The sequence below is a fragment of the Podarcis bocagei genome, assembly GCF_964188305.1.
Source record: "Podarcis bocagei genome assembly, chromosome: 8".
Taxonomy (NCBI): Eukaryota; Metazoa; Chordata; class Lepidosauria; order Squamata; family Lacertidae; genus Podarcis; species Podarcis bocagei.
Genome location: NC_138133.1, coordinates 56,746,319 through 56,768,957, shown reverse-complemented (window position 1 = coordinate 56,768,957; position 22,639 = coordinate 56,746,319). Strand labels below are relative to the sequence as shown.

The window sequence follows — 22,639 nt, the reverse complement described above, 5'->3', positions numbered from 1 at the left end:
TTTGTCATTATAATTAAAGAGATTGAAAGGACCTGGGTGTGGTGGAACAGGATGGGGGATTCAGATACAGGAGGACAGGGTTCTTGCTACTGAACTGCTGCTTATAGGTATGATACAACCATTTTTATTTACATGTTCCCATCTGTCGATAAATGATATGATACCTGCCTGATAGGTTTGTTCTGGATTTTAAAAACCTGGCAGCAAGACTCATTGAATTTAACAGGACTTACTTCTGAGCAGACATATAGAATTATGCTGTTAAGGTTTTCAAATGAAATAAAAAATAGTAGCACTGCAAAGATTAACATCTGTTGTGATGCAAGTCCTTTTTATTTCAGGAAAAAGATTATCCTAACAATAATAAACAATAAGTAAAAACTGTAGCTTAACAATAACTGAAAGTCATTGTATATAAATCTTAATCCACGACTAACCCTAGCATAGAGATTCAATGTAGAAGTAAATCAAAATATTATGGAAAATATAAGTGAACATAAGAACAGCACAATTGATTCATTCTTTTATGTTCTTCAAAAAGGGAGGAATGAAGAGGGGAAATGTTTTTAAAAGAACAAAAATCAAGAGAAAAAAGGTTGTCAGATTCTTAATAAAGCATGCAGCTGAACTTTGTCCTGCATCTTATTATTCCAATAATGAAATAGACTCCATTTCTGTATAAATGTTTTCCCTCTCTTATGATGTTAGTAAGTTTAATCATATTGACTAGATACCAGGTTGTTAGTGTGCTCTGATCCACAGAAAACTTAAGTCACTTTGTCAGATGTGTGAAAGGGCCTAGCATCACAGTAGATGATGAGTATGTGACAAAGTGGGCTCTGGCCTGTGAGACTGCCACCATAGATTTATTAGTCTTGTAATGTGCAACAAGACACTTTCCTGCTTTTGCCACAATAGTCAACATGGTTGCCCCTCAAGAAGCAGGATAATATTAAACTGCAGTAAATGGGAACAATATTGGTCAGTGGGACTCTAGCAATGGCTTCTGTTTCATTCATCGTAGGGCGGTTCAATGCATGACCCTCAAAGGGTTTTTTGGCACCCTCAGTAACTTTTGATCCTCCCCCTAGCCCTTGCACTGCCTTCCCAAAGCCCAATGAGTGAGGCACTGGGCTTTGGGAAGGAGACATGAATGCTCTGGCAGGGTCCTTGAGTCCACCCTTCTCCTTCTCAAAGCCTAGTAAGCAGTTTCCCAGCTTTGGGAAGGAGGTGGAAGGGCTTTAGGACCCCGTCAGAGCCCTCATGTCTTCTTCTCAAAGCCCAGTGCCTTGCTAACCCAACTTTGGGAAGGCAGTGTGAGGGCTGGGACATGGAATTTTGGCTTAGCTCCCCACCCCTAACAAAGTAGTGTGTAGCCCATAGGTTCTGTGTTGAAGTATTGTGGCTCACTTGGTGTGAAAAGTTGGAATGCCCTGATCTAGAGGGTGATTCAGTTCCATCTTCTCAATATTTTTTTAGCTATAGATTACCCTAACCCTTGTGGTGAAGAAATATCCTTCCAGTCCACTTAAGACTTCAGTATACAGTTAAGATCCATATCCAGAAAAATTCATGAACATGGTTGCGATTTGTTAAGTGATGGTGTGGCAGAGCTTGGTTCACCAGTGCCTCTGTCCATGGCAGAAGAAAATGAAGTAGGAAAGCAGAAAATGGGGATGAGGAAACTAGAAGGCCCACTTCCACCTCCCCACAGCTGTCATAGAAACAGTCCAGAGGATATTAGAGGGAAGTAGGGTATACGTCTGTTAGCTTGAACAGCTAGAAAGGAACACCAGGGAATCAGCAAACTGTACACATTCTCCAGGCCTTGAGACGCAATGGGGTTAGAACTCTGTAGGTGGTTCCAATGGGAGAGGTACTCTTCCTTTTCCTATCTAATGAGGAGCAGGTCCTATTGTTTGGGAAGCAAGAGCAAAAGGGAATTCCAGTTACTCTGGACTGCACCTCTGATGAGTGAACAAAGAAGTATTTCTGTGATAATGGTGCTCATCGTAGCCAAATAATCTAAACCTAAAGTCCACTAATCAATCACTCTTTAGGTTGAAGCATAATGTTCCCTTGCCACACAGAGAGAGATATAGCATCATTCCCTCTATGACATTGTAGGACATGGTGAGTTGGGTGCTATTGTCAAGGACAGCCACTTTTGGTAATTGCTGCCTTCCAGTGTCACAGCAAAAAAATGCTTAATGCCACAGAAATGGATGGAGAAAGTAGGGCATTGGCTGGACAGAGGGCAATACTTAATCACCCTCTGACAGACTGTTTTTACCATTGTGGAGCCATTACAATTTCTCCTGAAAATTAGGCCGTTAGAATCCTGCAAAGTTAGGTAGTTAGAATTGGTATTGATACTCAGGATATTGTCTTGGTAATTCTAGTGAATGCTACACTGTGTACTGGCACTGCAATACATTCTTTTAAAGATCTGGCTGGTTGCCAAAGTCACACAAGGTTGAAATCCCTAATGGACACAAGGTTTTATTTATTTAGTTAGCAAAGCATTTCAGTGCATGTATATTTTCCCACCTGTCATTGGAGGGCCCACTTAAGAATGGAAGTGGCTGCTGGATTCTAGAGCATTCTTTGTGATCATCCCCATATGAACCAGTTATTCCCTAAAATTACTCATATTCTTTCCCCATTCAAACTCTGTGGTTCAGGTAATGCAACATTTTTGAACACACACACATCATGCCAAATCAGGTCATCTTACGTTGGGAATATAAATACTATTTTATCAATCCATATTAATTTAGTGTATTAGCTCAGCCTTTAAAGATAACATGTTTACCCCCTATCACTGCTCTTCATTTAAAGCAGTATCATATTGCTTTAAACAGTCATGGCTTCCCCAAAAGAATTCTGGGATCTGTGGTTTGTTACGGATGCTGAGAGTGGTTAAGAGACCCCTATTCCCTTCACAAAGTTGCAATTTTCTTTGTGGTTTAGCAATCAATCAATCCTTCCTCTCAGGGAACTCTGTGAATTGTAGCTATGTGTGAGGAATCAGTTCTCAGCATCCTTATCAAACTACAAATTCCAGGATTCTTTGGGGAAAGCCAAGACAGATTAAAGTGGTATGATACTGCTTTAAATTTATAGTGTAGATGGGACCTTAGAAAATGACAGCCCTTATGGAATTAGGCCTGCTAGAGAAATATCCCCTTCAAACCAGACCACACCTTTTGCCCTAGATGAGGAAGGATTGGCTGGGTAGGGGACATAGGTGTGCAGGCACATGAAGATACAATATCACTGAGAGGGGAGGAACCATGAAGATATTTAAACCCACATTATTCCTCTTCCAGCCTCTTCAGAATTTTGGAACCTGCCTACTAATACCACCTGGTGGGGCAGCGTTGAACTACTGCACCTGACTTCTCAGTAATGTGTCACTTCAGGTGATTGAGAGGGAGAGTTGAGGCAATGGGGAGCTTGGTGGAGTGCAAACACAGCAGTGTCAGATTGGTAGCTATACCTGCACCACACTAAGTTCCCCACTGCCCTTCCCTTCCCCCTCTAGGTAACTGGCAGTCAAGTGCAATTTTGGGAAGCCAGGTCACTACTTTCACTTGCATTCTCTGCAGGCCTTTAGATGAATTTTTGGCCTAGTCCTGTGGACAGGTGTTTTTCTTTACTGTAGTTGAGTTAGTGTGTGTGTGTGTGTGTGTGTGTGTGTGTGTGTGTGTGTGTGTGTGTGTTTTAACTGGGTTGAATGATCACATATGACAGGTAGGTAGGTAAAGGTAAAGGCACCCCTGACCGTTAAGTCCAGTCGTGGATGACTCTGGGGTTGTGGCACTCATCTTGCTTTACTGGCAGAGGGAGCTGGTGTTTGTCCACAGACAGCTGTGGTCAGAAAGGTTAATAGGTTGAGAATGAGTTGACATGTGCACCCTTGGTGGGTACCCACAGCAGAATGTTGAGTGCCTCTGAAGCCAGCCCGAATCACCTGATCCTAGTTGTGGGGTCCCAGTAATGGAGGCAGCTCCCTTCTCACCTGAATGGGTGGCTCTTAAGGGGTGAAGCTAATGGCAGCACCTCTCCATAAACAGGGACATGCTTGCTCAATACAGGTGAGTTGGTATAGGCAAGATTAGCTTCCTGCACTGTCACCATCCTCTGCAGAGTACATATATTTGTAAATAAAATGTGGTCCTAACTCCACCCAGCTACTTCTGCCTTGCCTCTTTATTCCCACCTCTGTCTACAGTCCGCTGTTTTTCGTTTTTGTAAAGCACCGTGGTATGCATTAGGGAGGCATTTAAACACACCCACCCTTGCATTCTCTATTTATTGCACAGGAATATGGGATAAGAACTATATCTTACTCCACAGAAATAATAATATGGGAAGAAATCTTTATAGACCATTGATGGTTCTCATCAAATCAGACCAACGGGGCTATTCCTCTCCTCTTGGAAGCTATAGAGGGGAAGTAGTTAATGAAGAAGGGACGTGGGTGGCGCTGTGGGTAAAACCTCAGCGCCTAGGACTTGCCGATCGTATGATCGGCGGTTTGAATCCCAGCGGTGGGGTGAGCTCCCGTCATTCGGCCCCAGCTCCTGCCCACCTAAGCAGTTCGAAAGCACTCTTAAGTGCAAGTAGATAAATAGGTACCGCTTTATAGCGGGAAGGTAAACAGCATTTCCGTGTGCTGCGCTGGTGCTGGCTTGCCAGAGCAGCTTCGTCACGCTGGCCACGTGACCCAGAAGTGTCTCCGGACAGCGCTGGCCCCCGACCTCTTAAGTGAGATGGACGCACAACCCTAGAGTCGGACACGACTGGCCCATACGGGCAGGGGTACCTTTACCTTTACCTTAGTTAATGAAGAAATTACCATGGAAATAGAGGAACAGGGGTGCCAACTTGAATAAAATATTGGGGGGGGGGTAAGCCCTGTCCTGCATAAATGTACACACACACCATTTGAATGGCAATGTGTGGGAAAATGATTGCTTGTATATGAGAGCATGAGCAAAGTTCTTATTGTTGCAGGGTGATCTCATAGCTAGAAGCATCCTTGGAGCATGAACAGCGCGTGAACAGCTCGTGCTGTCCTATATGATTGGCTAACGTAGCATGGCCTGATCGCTCGCACGGTTTACGAAGGTCTTTATCTGCTGGCTAGAACAAATTGCTTGGCTTGTATTTTGTATCTTTCCTTGGCTTGTATCTTTCTATTTCACACAATAAAAGCCGTGCTGCGTTAGCCCTAGGGGCAGCCATATTCGCCCTAGAGGCAGCGATATTTCGGAACCCCTCTTGGTGTGAGACTGATTTTTCCCTGGATGCCGAGCTGCAACTCGACATTTGGTGCCCCGTGTGACTGCCTTCGGACTTCACGTTGTTTTTCATTATTCAGCACTCACCAACACGTCGTTCATCCACGTAGTGGATCCCTGGTGAGTGCTCCCGTGTGACTGCCTGTTTTTCATTATTCAGCACTCACCAACACGTCGTTCATCCACGTAGTGGATCCCTGGTGAGTGCTCCCGTGTGATTTCTTTCGGATTTCATGCTGTTTTACAACGTTCAGCTCTCACCTCGCCCCGCAAGGGCTGCAGACGCGTCGTTCATCCACGTAGTGGATCCCTGGTGAGAGCTCCCGTGTGAATGTGATTCTGGACTACGTTACGGACTTATCAGCACTTATCTCCGCCCGGACAGGGCAAATAGGCGCCTTCCTCATCCTCCTACGGATCTCTCGGTAAGTGCTCCCTGCTTTTTTTGCAACTCTTGCAATCATGGGAAAATCTCTCTCTGCACCACAGAAAAATTTTTATAAAGACCTTAAATTCCTTTTGGCCAGTAACAACCTTGCTGTTCGGAAAGCTGACCTTACGTCCCTTATAATAGCCCTGGACACTCACTGCCCGTGGTTTCCCCAGGACGGAAATTGGCAGCTAGATGATTGGAAAAAAATTGGACACTTCTTTCAAAATCATCCCCAAATTGATGTCAAGGTTTTGCATGCCTGGTGTAACGTCTACAAAGCTATGTCGTGTTTAACTCCTTCAAACATTCTTCTGGCTGCTGCAACAGCTTCTTCGCCCGCCCTTCAGGCTCCTGTTTTGCCTGCCTCAAACCTACCTCCTAAACCGCCGGACATTTTCCCTTCGGCTCCTCCTGTCCTCCCTTCCCTGCATTCTCCGCATTCTTCACTTCCTGCACCTCCCGTTACTACTCCTCTCCAAGAATCTTCGCATTCAGCACCCCCCACCCTTCCAACTCCTACGCCCAAGGCCTCTGGCACCGCTAATACTACTCCTCTCCAAGAATCTCTCCGTGCCGCTGCCCCATTGTTGGGTTTTGACTGTACAACTCCTAATCTCTTCCCTGTGATTGCTCCTGCCGCGCCAGGGGGAGGCCCAGCCCGGCACGAACAGTTTGATTTGAGATTCATAAAGGAACTGCATTCCTCTGTCAAGGACAATGGTTTACAATCTCCTTACACCCTGGGCTTGTTTGGCACTATTTTTCAACAAAATTTGATACCAGAGGATGTTAAGCTGTTGGCCCGCACTGTAATGCAGCCTCATCAAATGATTTTGTTTATACAAGCTTGGCACTGGGCCTGCCAACGTCGTGTTGATGGGATTCGGAATAATCTTAATAATGTTGCATTGGCTAATCATCAGGCTGCTTTGGCCGCTGCCGCTGCTGGTGCCGCCCCACCCCCAGCCCCCATCATGTTAACCCAAGCTGATGTCCTCGATGGGTTAACGGGAGGAGGCAATTTTCTTACTATTGCCCAACAGCTAACTCTCGATCCTCAATATTGGGAGGCCACCACAGCCTCAGCCCAAGAGGCTCTGGCCTCTGTCCCTGATGACAGGAATGAGCGCAATGGCCAATTGGGAAGCGTCAGACAAGGCCCTGCAAAGCCCTATGGACAATTCGTTGATCGCTTGTACAATACCTTCAAGCGGCAAGTTCAGGACCTGGCAACACAAGAACTGACTGTACACCAGCTTGCAAATGAGGACTGTAAGCAAGCGCTGCGCCTTCTAATGGCAACATCAAATATTGCCATTGCTGATATGCTTAAAGCCTGCCAGTCAGTGGGCACTGCTAGCCACGGCCTGCTAGCCACGGCCTTGTCCTCCGCCGTGTCCCAAAATCCTGCAAAGGCTACAACCTGTTGGATTGACAGTGGCTAAAAAAAAAATCCAGCGGACTTTACCCATTACGTACCTGGGACACAAGCTGACAGCATTTGCAGCCATTCCAGTTACGCCTCAACTACAGTTTCCTGGTTATCTTACACTGGTGGATTTACAACAAATCCTTGGACAGCTGAATTGGATAAAGAGTTATTTGGACCTGCCCACCTCTACTTTGTCTCCACTATTTTCTGCCCTTAAAGGACATAAGGATCCAGCAGACAAGATCACAATCACCTCTGCAATGGAAGAGGACCTTCCACAGCTGTTCCAGTGTTTCCTGGCACGCTGAAAGGCCATCTTCACCCCTACTGCATTGGCCCCCCTTTTTCTTGGGAAGCCACTTCAACCACCAAACATCATTACAGTTTTGCTGCCTCTTGTTTGGGAAATGAACCTGGCTTTGAAGGATGTCCTCGCTGGACTGGCATCACTTGGATTTTACCCCCCAGATATTATTTTTTTCTCCTCCCTCAGGAGTCCTGCCTTATGATGTGTTCCCCTGAGCATGAACAGAGGGCTGTCTTGGAACTATTGTGGACTTTTGGCAAGGGAGGGGTGAGGGAATTTTAGTGTGTTCCAGTTGTTTCATTTTTGTGCTTTGGCATGGTTCCCGGACAGAGAGCGGGTTGCAATGTGGTTCTTTAACAGGGCCTGGGAAGACAATGGGCTCTGTTCTCGACCTTGTTGCAAACTTCTTAGTTACAGCAAGCAGAATATGCTTCGCTAGTGCCATTTAGCTGCTGAGAAAAATGATTTTAAAAAGCTTCTCAAAGCTTTCAGCCTTTTTTGGGTGGTGATATTCTAGCATTCCAGTAAATGCTTTATGTAAGATTAGCAATAATATGAAGGACAGTCGTATAAGTTTATCACCTGTGTTTTGTTGTTGCAGAAATAGTGATACCCCTGATATATAAAATAGATAAGCTCCCAGAGGTTTGTTTGCGTAACAGAAGGGAAGTATAATCACCTATTTCTCATTATACAGGAACAGCCATTACCGTGATTTGCATAGATTGGCAAATTCGACTGAAGCCTTGTTTAATTCTACTATCTTGGCTTTAAAAATGATTAACACAGAAATGTCAGAAATAAGAGAAGTTGTTTTATACACTTTTTATGCTTTAAATGTAATCTTTGCCTCTAAAGGTAGAATTTATGCCTTAATTCATTCTCATTATTGTATGTATATAACTGATCAATCGACCAATATCTCTGCTACTATTGATTATATGGAACAAATGATAGCTCATAATCCTTTGAATCCACCTGAAGGTTTTGATCCATGGGAGTGGTTGTCTTCTTGGTTGCCTAATGGATTATGGTTAAGAAAAATATTATTGATTGTAATTGCATGTATTGCTGGCTTCATTATGGTGTGTTGTTGCATTCAATGCATACCCTCTTTGATTTCCCAATGCACTGCATGGTGGTACCGACCACGGCCCACCACAGGGGTTACAAGAGGAATTTATGTTGCACAGTGTAGACGCTTAGGCAATGAAGTGTACGATTTGGACTAATGGTCCCTCTTTTTTCCTCTAACAATATAATAAGAAAAGAGGACATGTGGGAAAATGATTGCTTGTATATGAGAGCATGAGCAAAGTTCTTATTGTTGCAGGGTGATCTCATAGCTAGAAGCATCCTTGGAGCATGAACAGCGCGTGAACAGCTCGTGCTGTCCTATATGATTGGCTAACGTAGCATGGCCTGATCGCTCGCACGGTTTACGAAGGTCTTTATCTGCTGGCTAGAACAAATTGCTTGGCTTGTATTTTGTATCTTTCCTTGGCTTGTATCTTTCTATTTCACACAATAAAAGCCGTGCTGCGTTAGCCCTAGGGGCAGCCATATTCGCCCTAGAGGCAGCGATATTTCGGAACCCCTCTTGGTGTGAGACTGATTTTTCCCTGGATGCCGAGCTGCAACTCGACAGCAATGCCCATCAACTTGGGGGGCAATATTTTATTGGGGGGACTGAAGCCCCCTCAGCCCCTAGGAGTTGGCTCCTATGGTGAGGAATTTAAAACAACAACAATAACCCACCAGGTTTTTAAATGCATCCTAAACAAGTGGTCTAGGCAATGAATTCCATTGATTTCAATGGAAGCTACTTCCAAGTAATGTATTCAGGACCAGGGTAGCAGAATATAATGTCTCTCTCTCATGCCATTGACTTTTGATACAGGTGGAGTCCTTTATGTTCTATATCACAGGTCACTTTCATTGTATATTGTCAGCCTGGAGACCTCTCATTTCTAGATTTCATTTGTCATCCCTACAGTTATACACATATTGTTATTTTAATCTTTTCCCATAATTAAATGGGGAGGCAATTTCAGTGTAGCAGTAATAAACACTCATTTGATGAAAAATGGCTCCTCTTAATGTATTGTAAGTAAATGATTAATAGTAAAGCAATTTTCTGTTTCAGCTGAAACTTCAGCCAACTACTTCCATAGCTTTTTAGAAAGTTATATTGCTTGGTATGGTTGTCTTTTCATTTTTTACAAACATAGTATATCCATGTTCTATACCTGAAAAACAGTTTACAGAGTCTGTACTTTTTAAATATAAAAAGTAAGAGATGAAAAGGAAAGAAGGCTTGATAGGTCTACATTAGCTCATTAAATACTAAAATACCATTTCTATTTTACATAATTTAACATGGCAAACTATAAAAAAGGTGAAAACTGCAATCCCTAGGCATGCGTTTAAAATATCCTCATTTAGATGCTAATTTTGATTCCTGGTGTATGGCATGGTGTTATTTTTTATTTAAAAAAACCATTAACAAAGGGGCAGATTACTTAAAAGGCATTATTAAGCCAAATATGTATGAGTTTTCTGATACCAAGTGGCCTTTTATGACTGAATACAACTACTAAGTAGAATAACATGAAGAAATGTGTTTCAAAAGTAAAAATACAAGATTTCTTAAAAATAATAGTTAAATAGAACATATATTGTGCAGGTTAAAAAATAAATAATTTGAACAAGCATGTAATACTTATTTAAAGTGATTACAGACCCTATGATCCGAGGGAAATTTGTGTAATAAGTAAATTATGTGATGCAGCCAACACTGAGGTAACAGTGAAACAAACTTCAAAAAGCTTTGAATAATTAATAATAATAATAATAATAATAATAATAATAATAATAATAATAATGACAACAATATGCCTAGTCCTGTGTACTAATAACCCAGCACTGACAGAAGAGTGAAATGAGAGGTAAGGAAAAGAAAAGAAAAACAGGCAAGTGCATTGTCTCCTGCTGAGACTGAGCTCATAACCAACAGGAGGGATAATATTAAAATGAAAACTGCTCAGACAGAAAAGACAGAAGAACATGTTTTGTACTGAATTAAGCCCATGAGAACTTCAGATAAGGAACCTCATGGACACCATAGTGCAGAAAGAGAGGAGTGAGGAAGCAAAGAGGGAGGTAGTTTTTTTTTTTAAAAAAAGTATTCCTAACTCCTATACTAGCCTTGCAAATTGGGCTTTAAACTCCAAGGAGTTTAAACACTGCTTTGTGAAGTTCACTGTGGGAAGCTGCTTATAAGGAAAGGGTGAAAATAACTTTGGTACACACTCTGCACTTTGCTCCACACATGCTGATGTTCCATTGACACCAGCACTGCTCAACAACCTCTTTCAGATGATGAGACATCTCCCAATTCCACCTTGCACAGGTCTTTGTAATCTGAAAGATCGTCATAATCCAGATCACAATGCTTGTGGCATGTGGAAATGGGTGTGGTGTGTTTATTCAGAATTTTAAAAGTTTCCTTTTTAAAAAAATCAACCACACCATCCCCATACCCTCTGTAGAAACTGTAGGTTTTGCATAATCTACAGGAAAATGTTTGTTTTTCAATTAGTCGTCACATAATGGTAACAAGGGTAGAAACAGCAAACATCTGGGCTGGTGCCAGCCAGCAATGAAATCAAATTAAATGAGATGAATGAAAATTAAATTTGATCAAAGTCTTGACAACTGTTTTGTGCATAAAATATTGAATAATTCTGTTGCCTTTCACAGTATCATTTTTAGTTCACCTTTTAGGTAAGGGGCAAACCCCAGACAGGAGGTCATTAATTTTCCCCATTCAGCCTCCTCTCCCTCTGAGCCTCTAGAATTAATAGGACTGCATATTAATCAGCGGCTTATAGTTCTCTTTACAGAAGAAGGTGGTGAGAGAGGGACAGCCTCTATTTATGCCATTAGCTTTCATTGACAAATAAAGGCTGTTCTGCCTGCTGGGCTGTCACTTAAGATGCCTGGTTACAGCTGAGCCACAGATACATTTGATATTTTATGCATTTACAAAAGGAGGGAAAGGGTAAGGTGGAATATGCAACACAGACAATGCAGAATTTAGCTGCATGCAGGGAATCCGTTCCTTGCCGGGAACCAATCTTCAGATGTCAGTTATCCATATTGCAGAATAAGCAGCCGTTCCCAGGGACTCTCACACAGCTGTAAGCAGGTTTAAGATTAAAACAGTGGGGTGCAAACCATGTTTTTACAGACTGTCATGCAGTAACATCTTCTATCCCCTTTGATAGCTACCAAAGCGCTCTTTGTAAACCCCTATGATTAATTCCCCCCCCCTTTCAAAAATAAGAAGAAAAAGAAAGAGAGCATCAATGGGGGTGGATGCGTTAATTATTAAAGATTGCTTATGTCACAAGAAGAGGAACTTTTGCAGTAGATACAGAAATCCTTATCCCATTGTTTTACAAAGTTTATCAAAAAACATTTTAGTACACTGAAGTGATTATAGAAACCTTTGGAGTTTGTTGACCTCCACGGCCACCCACCCTATTTTCACATCTGGATCAATCCCTGTCATTTCCTCACCCCTCATCTTGTCTTGATAAACTCTTTGTATGGGCACCAGTTCTATGTTCCATGTGGTCCCTGGCTCACGCCAGCTTCTAAAAACAAACAAACAAACAAACAAACAAACAAACAAACAAACAAACGGTCATAGTTGCAGCAGCAGTGGTGGTAGTAGCCATAGGAGCAGAAATAGCAGTAGCCGCAACAGCCACTGTAGCCACTTTGTTTTCTATTTTAAAACATTTATATTCCACTTTGAAATTAATATTAAAGGTTTTGCCACTTTTGGGGGAAGGTTTGCAGGAAGGAGGCTATATGGTTTGCTCTTAGCAAAGAATTCCACAACACTGGACCTGCTTTAAAGGAGATTTATTTAGTCTTCTCATAGGCTGGAATCTGAAGATGGACCACATCAGAAGGTCTTAAGAGCCAATGGGAAAGGCATTATCTGTGCCATAAGAGCAGGAGCTGTGCCCTCTCCAACCCCGCTCCCCCAAAATGGATCTATTTATGGACTAGGTGTTGGTGAAATGTCTGTCAACATATTGCAGCAATGACAAAGACCTGGTTTGAACATCACACTAAGCAAAAACATGGCTTAGGAGGAATGCATCATGTACCTGAAAAGTGGGCTCCTGGGGAGGAGATTGTGATTGCTTTGCTACTCTCCTGTTGTTTTACTGCTGTGCAACCCCACACCACTCCATGGCTTGGCACAGGTTCATGGTTTACTCTCTCCAGACTAACCAGGAGCCATAAGCAGGGTTTGCTCTTTGTTTACTATTTTTGGCTGGAATAGTTAAACCCATGCTCAGCTGACATGCTAACCCCAATCATGGCATTACTCAGCACTGCAGAAAAATTACTAGAGATGTGTTAAATGGCGTCTCCTCTTTGGCAGCTCATGAATTCATGCTAAATTTTCCTTAACATGATATGCAAACATGTCTGTGGTCTTTAGATTTCTGTAAATTAGATACATATTACAAGAAGTTAGGAAGTGGCTATTTTGAGACACTGATAAAATTCTGCAAAACTGTATCTGAAGCTTGGTTCCAGATACTTGGTGACTCCCTACAGAATTGCCTTTGTAAATGTGTGGGGTTGCCAATGCACATCCTATCTGGAAGGGTACATGTGAAGATACCTGGTGTTTGGACCACAGCACTCTCATATTCAATTCTCGAGGTGGATAAGGAACCTGTGTGTGCTGTTCCTTTCCCTTGATTGTCTTTTGAAGGTAGCTGTAATCATGCCTATTGCTGCCTGGAATAGGATGGTGGGGAACTAGTCCCCAGCACCCGACCATCCAGTCCACCATTGAACTGCTAATTAGTGTGTTCACTGCTTTTAAGGGGGCTTCACAAGCACAGTCCAGCCAGAGAAATGTAATTTAATATGTCTTTGATAAATGTCTTTGATTTTTTTCTTGGTCTTTAATACTCTAAATTTCAATAATATATATTTTCTTTGTGGCCGTTTTTTAAATGAACCAAATCCATTGGGGGCTTTAAACGAAACTCTTCTAGTTTAAGGTTTCAATCATGACTGTACCTCAAAAGTCCAACTTTCAGAGGAGACAATCCAAGGAGTCTTTCTCCTATGCAAGCTCCACTGACTAAATGGAAGTCTCAATGAAGTTGGATTGGGGAGATTACACTTGCAATAAATAACACGTGTGTGGTGTGTTCCAAATTTTCTATATTTTCTGAATCCAAGATTCAGGTTATCAAAGAAATTAATAGAGATAGTAGAATGGAAGGAAAGATGAGGGATAGAATTATAATAAATGATGATGATCGATGATGATGATGAAATATTTCTTGGTTTCTTACAGCCCAATGAATCATCTCAAAACTCATGGCGCAGCAGCCATAGCATTGGCAGTTGCCTCGACTGCGATGTGAAAGTGTTATGCAAGGCCTCCTTTCTTTCCTGCATCCTTTACGGACTTTTGGACCTATTAGGAATACAAAAGCCGGCTTGTTGCTGCACCAGAAGGAGTAACAGGTAAGACTAAGAATTTAATCAACCAACCAACAAAGTGAGGAGCTGAGGCTTATGCTAGCATTTGCACTCTACTCTTTGATATAGGGTTAGTCAACATTGTGCACACACCCAAACCCAATGTTTTTGTATTACAACTTCCTTCATCTCTATCCACAAGCAGGGCAGATGGGAGTTGTAGTCCAACAACATCTGGCGGGTACCACATTACCCCCTCCAGTTCCTATTAGATAACTGTTACCTAGGAGGGCCACATTTGGATGGCCTGATGTTTTTGTTTTCATTATAATGCAACTGTAGAGAGGCTCCAAATATAAGTGGCAATCTAACTGGGAATGAAGATATTTGTTTATTTTCCCCTGTTCCTTTTTCACAATCATAAAAGTCCCCTTAAAGCTGCTGTTAGACCTCCAGAAGAAAAACTACAATTTCCTGTTAATCCAGACTTTTGTCGACAATTGAGGCCAGAGAAGTTGCAGCCTTCCCCCCCCCCCCAACTTCTGGAAGCAATATAAGCACAATTCAGGTATTTGGTATCCATAGGTACTGTCTGTGTACTTTCCACATACATAGAATTTGAACAAATCCACCAGTTTCTCTCATTTTTTGAACATCAAATTCAATTTGCCACATGCCCGCATTGATTTGGTAATTTATTTATTTTTAAGTCCTCATGAAAATTCATCAACATTTTATTTCTTTATGAAACTATTTCCATACAGGTGCTGTATGACATACGAATACGCTAAAACATAAAATACCAGAATATTGATACAGCAAAATCCAGAGAGTACCACATTGGGTACCTATGCTAGTGCACATTTTTCCAAACGTGTGCACATTCTGGTGTGCAATTTTGTCTAATATGTACATTTTTGCAAGCAATTATCCTTTATATAATGCAGTTCTCATTGTGTTCTTTTTATTAATATATGATATTTTTTTAAAATGTGCACTTTCCTCTAATATGTACATTTTTGTACACATATTTTGGTGGGAGAAGTGTACTGGAAAACCTGGAGAAGAGTAAATATCAAAATGTTTCACTCATTGGTTTGGGAAGTACAGATTAGGTATGTTCACATTACCATACAAACTGGACGGAATTTTTCTTCCACCCTAAGTGGTTCATCAGACTAACACCAGTCATGTGTTGGCTGGGGTTATGGCTGCCAGGTATACCATTGAGTCTCGTGCATTCCTGAAATTCTCTTCATGCCTTCAGAACCAGATGCCTGAATAGGACAAAAGTGAAACAAGAAACATTGAGAGAGCCAATTCTTCTGCACACAGGTTTAAGCAGATGTTCTGAAATGTGGAATTCTACTAGCATTCTAAAGTGCAGACACAATTTTAGCAGATCTTTGCTAAGGTATTTGGTTTCAGGACCACCAAGATGTGTCATAACCACCATCACCACACAGAATAGTATTATATGCCTTCTTCACCTACAGTTTTTGGGAAGCAGTAGGTCTCCAAGAACTTCATAATGAAATGTAGCCATGGACAGAGATAGATTAGTATAAGGAAAGCATGATTAATGCATCTATATTAAAGGAATCTTTATATGTGCAATTTATCACATGAATATGGTCTCCATGTAGTATAATTTAACACTAATAAATTACGGTGGGAAGGTAGCTATGAAATTGTGTGATGGTGATTGTGGAATTGGTAATAAGGATAGATGATGTTATCACTTGAGCTTTGGAATGAAATGAAGGGATGCAGCAAGTCAGCATGCTAGTAAAACTGAACAATAAGGTATTTTGGGCCCATTTCCTTGATGACAATGATTTTGAGAAAATAAAAAAATTCCTTCCAGTAGCACCTTAAAGACCAACTAAGTTAGTTCTTGGTATGAGCTTTCGTGTGCATGCACACTTCTTCAGATACTTCTTCAGATAAAATGATTTTGAGAGTGTTTCTTGCACATATTTAGCTTTGGCTTTGAATTTACCAGGCTCAATTTTAGGCTGGTGGTGGGATTGAGGGAAGAAAAATTATTTTCCATTTTTCCTCTCAACCTTTTAAAGGAAATTGGAAAAAATATCTACAGTGTGGGAATCAACCTTTCTTATTCTTGCTTGCATTTTGACCTTGACATCTTTGGCAACAAAGGCACAATCCAAATAATGTCTGCTCAGAAATAAATCCTATTGAATTGGGTTAGGATTGCAATCTTAGTCATGTGTAAAATAGGCCAGTTGAAATCAGGGGGACTTAAGTTTTCAGTAGTTTAGGAGAATATGGTTTTTCAGGTAGGCTGATTCCAGGTCTTTTATAGTACAGTGTCTACATTGCATGCAGAAGTTCCAATGTCCAATCCCTGGGCTGGGAGTCCCCACTACTTAAGACCCTGGAGAGTCACAGTCATTGTAGACAATACTGAGCTTCATGGGCCAATGGTCTAACTCAGTATAAGGTAGCTTATTGGGTTCCTGTATGGTTACCCCACATTGTTTCTATCTGTTCTTTTCAGTCTTTCAACAGAATACTTCTGTTTCATTCATGTTACAAATGGTGACGAAGAAGAATGGTTAGTTCAGTTCATAAAGTTAGAAACTAAACAACTTGTCCTTCAGAGTTTAGCCAGTTGATTTTGTGAGCAAGATTTCCCTTTGCCCCAACTATAATTCTTTGTTCTGAAATATAAGATACAACGCTATAAAACATGATAGTTATTTAAAAATGCTTCAGCTATCGTGTTCTTATATCTGTTAGAAGCTGCCTAGAGTGACTGGGGAAACCCAATCAGATGTGTATAATAATAATAATAATAATAATAATAATAATAATAATGATGATGATGATGATGATGTTACCTATGATCATTCCAAAAAGTTCCATAAGCAACCCTTTAAAGGAGTATTAATGATTACCTACTATTAGGTATATTAAGAACCAAGTCTGCATCAGCTTCTATAATATTTAAATGTGATGAAGCATAACAATGGACTCATGAGATCAGCATTTCATACTGTGAAAAAATATCCCACTACATTATCAGAACAATACATGGTTCCATATAGACTATTACCTGCAGTGCGGAAAAATATGCTTCTATATGTTTTAGGTAAGCTACACTGCCTCCAAATGTTTGGCTAGCCTTGTTCTGCAGAGCGGATCATGTTTGTGCTTATCCAAAGATTTATATGTAAGTTGACTCTGACAAGAGTGTCAAAATTTATATTAATAGTCTACTGGTTTTGTCAGGATGTAGGTATGCCCTTGAATAAATTTGTTGTCATTGTACCGAAATGTTTCTATTCCACAATAAAGAACATTGTAAGTAAAAATGGTTGCCGGAAATAAGCATCCAGTTATCTCCTCCACAGCTCCCTGCCCAACTCTCTGTCTACTTATTTTGGTCACAGGACAGTCCTATTCCTGAGTAACATAAGCTGAGCTAGGGCTGCACCTAAATTTGCCTATGTCAGCAGAGCCTAGAGTCTCAGGCATTGCTTTTATAAACATGTAGTTTTATTACTTTATTCTTTTCCTATTTTTGTGGGTGGTTATTAGCCACCTTGTGAATTTTACAAATAAGAGCAGCATACAAATTTTGTAAATAAGTAAATGAATGAATGAATAAAGAGTGCCCTCTTCTTACTCTTTGACTCACACCAACTGATCCATACAAAGGCCATTAACAGTGCAGGGGATCAGTAGGAATTGGGAGGGGGGTGCCTTTTATGAGCTTTTGCTTTTCTGCAAGGCATTTTGTCACCGAAACCAAGAATTGCAGAAATCTCTTTCAATGACAAGAAACTTGCAGGAAATTATAACTTTTCACCAACAGAACTTAGTGCGATAAAAGGCTCATTTCCACAATTAATCTCATAGGATGAATATAGCAGCCTCTGTTAGTACCAAAACCATTCCTTGCTGTATATGCAACAGGACCACTCCATACAGTTATTTGTTGTTGTTTTTTAATAAATAGATAACTTGGGTTTTTTGTATCACCTCTCTCTATAGCCCTCTAGGTGATGTCCTATGCTTAAAGCTTAAGCCCAGCTCGGGTGCGCTGCAGGCCCCACAGTGAGTGCCGCCCGCCATTTTGTCACCCCCCCCCAGTGGTGACACCCGGGGCGGACCACCCCCACCGCCCCCTTCTTCCACCCCTGGCTACTAGCCATAATGGCTTTGCTGTACCTCCACAGCTGGAGGCAGTAACACATCCCTCATACCTACAGGACCGCCTCTCCTAGTATGTCCCACGGAGGACCTTACGGTCTTCAAATAAAAACATCTTGGAGATCCTGGGCCACAGGGAGGTGAGGCTGGCCTCAACCAGAGCCAGGGCTTTTTCGGCCGTGGCCACGATCTGGTGGAACGCTCTGTCACAAGAGACTAGGGCCCTGCAGGACTTGACATCTTTCCGCAGGGCCTGCAAGATGGAGCTGTTCCACCAGGACTTTGTCCAAGGCACAGTCTGACCCCGTCTCTCCGTCTGCAATCCTCATAGAACTCTATCCCAATGGTTGCCATTAATTTGATTCTGAATTGATTTTAGAATGCATTTTAATTAATTGACTGTGATTTTATGCACACTATGCTATTTTCACTTGTTGTTAGCCACCCTGAGCCCAGCTTTGGGTGGGGAGGGCGGGATATGAATAATAATAATAATAATTATTATTATTATTATTATTATTATTATTATTATTATTATTATTATTGCTGGTTTCCCACAGATACCTGGTTGACCACTGTGAGACAGGATACTGGACTAGATGAGCCACTCTATCCCTCAGGCTCTGGGGTCTCAGGTTCTAGTCCAGCACTTCTAACCACTAAATCACAAAGGCTTTCTGAAAGTGTGGCCCATCTCTTTATCCAAAGGGTTGGACTCTGTCCCAATCAGCAAGCAAAGCAAATTCAAATGACAAACCACATAAGTCCAAAAGAATTTAATGTGCTATTGAAGATGATTTATGCTGATACATTGCAAGGCAAATTGTTTCTTCCTTAGCAAATGTTGAAATGGTAACTTTTAAAATGTCTGTAGGTAGTATATAAACAATAAGCTGAATTTTAATACCATGCTTAAAGCAATATCCAGCTGAATCTAATCATTGTAATACATCAACAAATATTTAAAAATGCAACTTGCAAAGTGGACAAGCTACCAGTGACGACCTAATGTTGCAAGATGTTTACGACACTGAGATGCCTGCTTTAAATTAGACAGAGTTATACATTTCATCTCTAAAGGCAATTTTGTAGAATACCAAGCCCTAATATTAACCTTGGCATTACACTTTTGGTATGTTTGAAGAAGACAGTACCACTCAGTACACTTGGCATGTATGAAGTCTTACTTTCAAGTGAGAATAGCTGAAATAATCCTGTTACTTCTCTAATGTGCGAAAAATCAGTCTTTTGATGTCATAATGGAGGACATGATATTCAACTCTGGCACTAGAAAGATTCATGTTTTGCAATATGTAATTTGAGCCTTGACATGTATGGAATATGAGTTCCAATGTTCTCCTATAATCAGAGCTTTCTTTTAAAGAGGAGCTGTGTAGATGGGTAGTGATAATTTGAATTTTAAAATCTTGTGTTTTAAATTTCCCAGCATATATATATATATATATTTGAAATTGTCAGAAGCTAATTGCACAATGACAGCAGTAATTTAAAAAAGTATTTCCAGTTGATCCATAACTATTTTTTTAGGTGATGGTGGGGAGAGGACGATCTCAAAATATGTATTTTATAAGTGCAAGTCGTGTGAATCACATGAAAGTTGTAATGTGTAATGACTGCACATTCATTTTACTGTGTGTGTGTGAGATGCTCTCTGGTTTTGGTTGTTTCAAAGGCTTCTTGCCTCTAGTTGTGTTGTCAGAAAGCTCTCATTAATATTCGTTAGTACTCTAACATAGTGGGGGGGACTTCAGACAAAATGCTGCTCCTCATAAGAAAGGAATGATTAAGATGACAATTTCAGAGGATTACAGAGTGCTGCAAGGGCATTGGGAATGCTGCTAAATTATACCTTGGAGTTTTTGCAGATTTTTTTCTTGTTTGTAGCTGTGACCTAGGCAGGGAAGTTGTGCCCTCTTACTTTGAAAATAAGTGACCAATGTTCAGAATACAACAATCCCTATAGCTGAAAGTAGGCTATTTTCTTTTTCTTCATTCAAGTTATTGCTATCTGTCTTTGAAGCGCAAAATGGGCTCCCTGCTATTCTCTTCCACATAGTTTATGATTATGACCCTTACTGGGAATACTATTATGTGAAACAAATTGGCGTTTGTGCAATACACCAAACACTGCTGCACATATCTTCATTCATTTCAGTGATACCTACCCTGTAGCAGTGTTTGGTGGCTTTGGATCTTGGCTTCTATTCTTGAATACCAATAGATTATCTGAATAGTTATTCTGTTGTATATTATCCTGGTCTATAATTATTTATTTGGGATTGGAGAATGAGCATGCTGCTAATCCAATGATATATTCAAAGGGAAGAATGTGATGCTTGGGGCATAGTATTTGAAACTACAGCCACACACAATCACTGTTTGTACAAAGGTCTATCCAGATAGTGGTTTAAAGGAGAAAAGCTAGAATAGTTATGCTGTTTCACAATACTGTTATTTTCCCAAAAGCAGATACTTGATTGTTCCATAGCGAGGAAATAATTATAGAATTAATCTTTTATCAAGCAGAATTCGCACAAAATGCACCATTTGCTGTTTTGTGCATTGTTACTTAGATGGGACGTGAGTGGCGCTGTGGTCTAAACCACTGGGCTTCTTGGGCTTGCTGATCGGAAGGTCGGCGGTTCGAATCCCCGCGATGGGATGAGCTCCCGTTGCTCTGTCCCAGCTCCTGCCATCCTAGCATTTTGAAAGCATGCCAGTGCAAGTAGATAAACAGGTACCACTGCAGCGGGAAGGTAAATGGCGTTTCCTTGTGCTCTGGCACTCATCACAGTCCTCTGTGCACTAGAAGCGGTTTAGTCATGCCGGCCACATGACCCAGAAAACTGTCTGTGGACAAACGCCAGCTCCCTGGGCCTGAAAGTGAGATAAGCGCCGCAACCCCATAGTCACCTTTGACTGGACTTAACCCTCCAGGGGTCCTTTACCTTTACCTTTTTACTTAGATGGGTAATTTTGTATAAACTGCTCATATATAGAAAATGGATTGATGTCCAAGTTAAAAGGCAAAAAGGGCACACTGGGAAGAGCTCTGAATCCTCTTGTGGCATATGTTTTTGCAGCCCATCTCCCCAAGCATTTTTCTCTTAGCCAAGCTGACTTCTGTTATCAGAGTCCTGGCTATGAAAGAAGTGTCTGGGGAGTTGGGCTGTAGGCAGCTTCCCTTGGGGTTGGAGATCCAACTGCACATGCCCTGTCAACTTTTTTAATGGACCTTCCCATCGCTTTCTATGTGATTGTGGCACAGCCAGGTTTAAATGTATTGATCTACTGCTCTGAGACTGAAAATAGCTGGTTTGGTCACAGGGGTCCATATGCTACAGTGCTTAGAGGTGCACACAAATTTATTTCCGTTGTATAATGCTGTTTCTTTCCATCACTCACTCCACTCATGTTTAGTTAGATAAAATCCCATTTGTTTTCAGCACCCATTTGCCAGCATGGTTTTTGTTTCAGTGCTCATATTGATCCTACGCTTCTTTCTTTTTCTAGCAGCAGCAAAAGAAGCTGACTTCTGGCCAACCCCCCCCCCCCCAACCATCTCACTGCCATCAACAGTCAAGGAGCTGTCTTCTGCAGCTGCTCTTGTTGGGCACCATTTTGTTTCCCACATAAAAACTCAGCCATCCTATGTTCTGGGGCATTGTGGGGGAAAATAAAATGGTGGCCACTAGGAGCAGACACAGAAGCAAGCTCCTTCTGCTTTCAGTAGCAAAACGTAGAAAGGGGAAAAAAAGTCACTGCCTGACAAGGTTCAATTTCTCCTTTGTCTCAAAGCTAATGCACATGGCCTTATCATTTTTTCTTTTCTACCAGGGTCCAAAAGGAATGGTTAGATGAAAGTTCGGAATTTTCTCCCATCCATGTGTTTCTTCCGAACAAACAGAATTAAAGTGGGGTGGGGGAACTATGGGGAAAAGTGACCGGTTAGAAAAGCATGGGTGGGCAAAGTTTTGGCAGCACCCCACCCATGCTATATTTTAAATGGTAGCTGTACCCAGTGCCATTGCCAGGCTTTTTTGTGCCCCAGGCAAGGCTAACTTGTTGCACCTCCCCTTTTAATGCTAACTTAAATTAAAAAAAAAAATCTAGTAGAAAGAATGAAAAGCACAGAACTTGAAACTGCTAAATTTATTTTAAATTGCAAGAACAAATAATACAACAATCTTTGATTATCTTTCTCAAATACAAAAGAAAACGTTTTAGCACACAAATCATTTTGAATAATCTTGTGAATTGTGATGTTAAAAACTTAAGTCGCTTACAAGTTTCAATTTCAGGCACATCCAAATCTCACTCTGCATTTCTTTTCCTTTGCAAATTTGACCACCAATTCCTTCAGATCAAGTGCTGACGCTTGAGCATGTTCAATTGATATAGTTGCCAAGTCAACTAGTCTCTTT

General features: G+C 41.3%; 1 long non-coding RNA gene across 3 annotated transcripts in view; it reads left to right on the top strand.

Moving 5' to 3' along the window:
• LOC308593134 overlaps window positions 1-22,639 on the top strand; it is a 242,246-nt gene that overhangs the window by 42,054 nt on the left and 177,553 nt on the right. For all 3 annotated transcript variants that reach the window (XR_014010767.1, XR_014010768.1, XR_014010769.1), the window contains exon 2: window positions 13,885-14,057. This is a non-coding gene — a long non-coding RNA (uncharacterized lncRNA). The remainder of the gene's footprint in view (window positions 1-13,884; window positions 14,058-22,639) is intronic.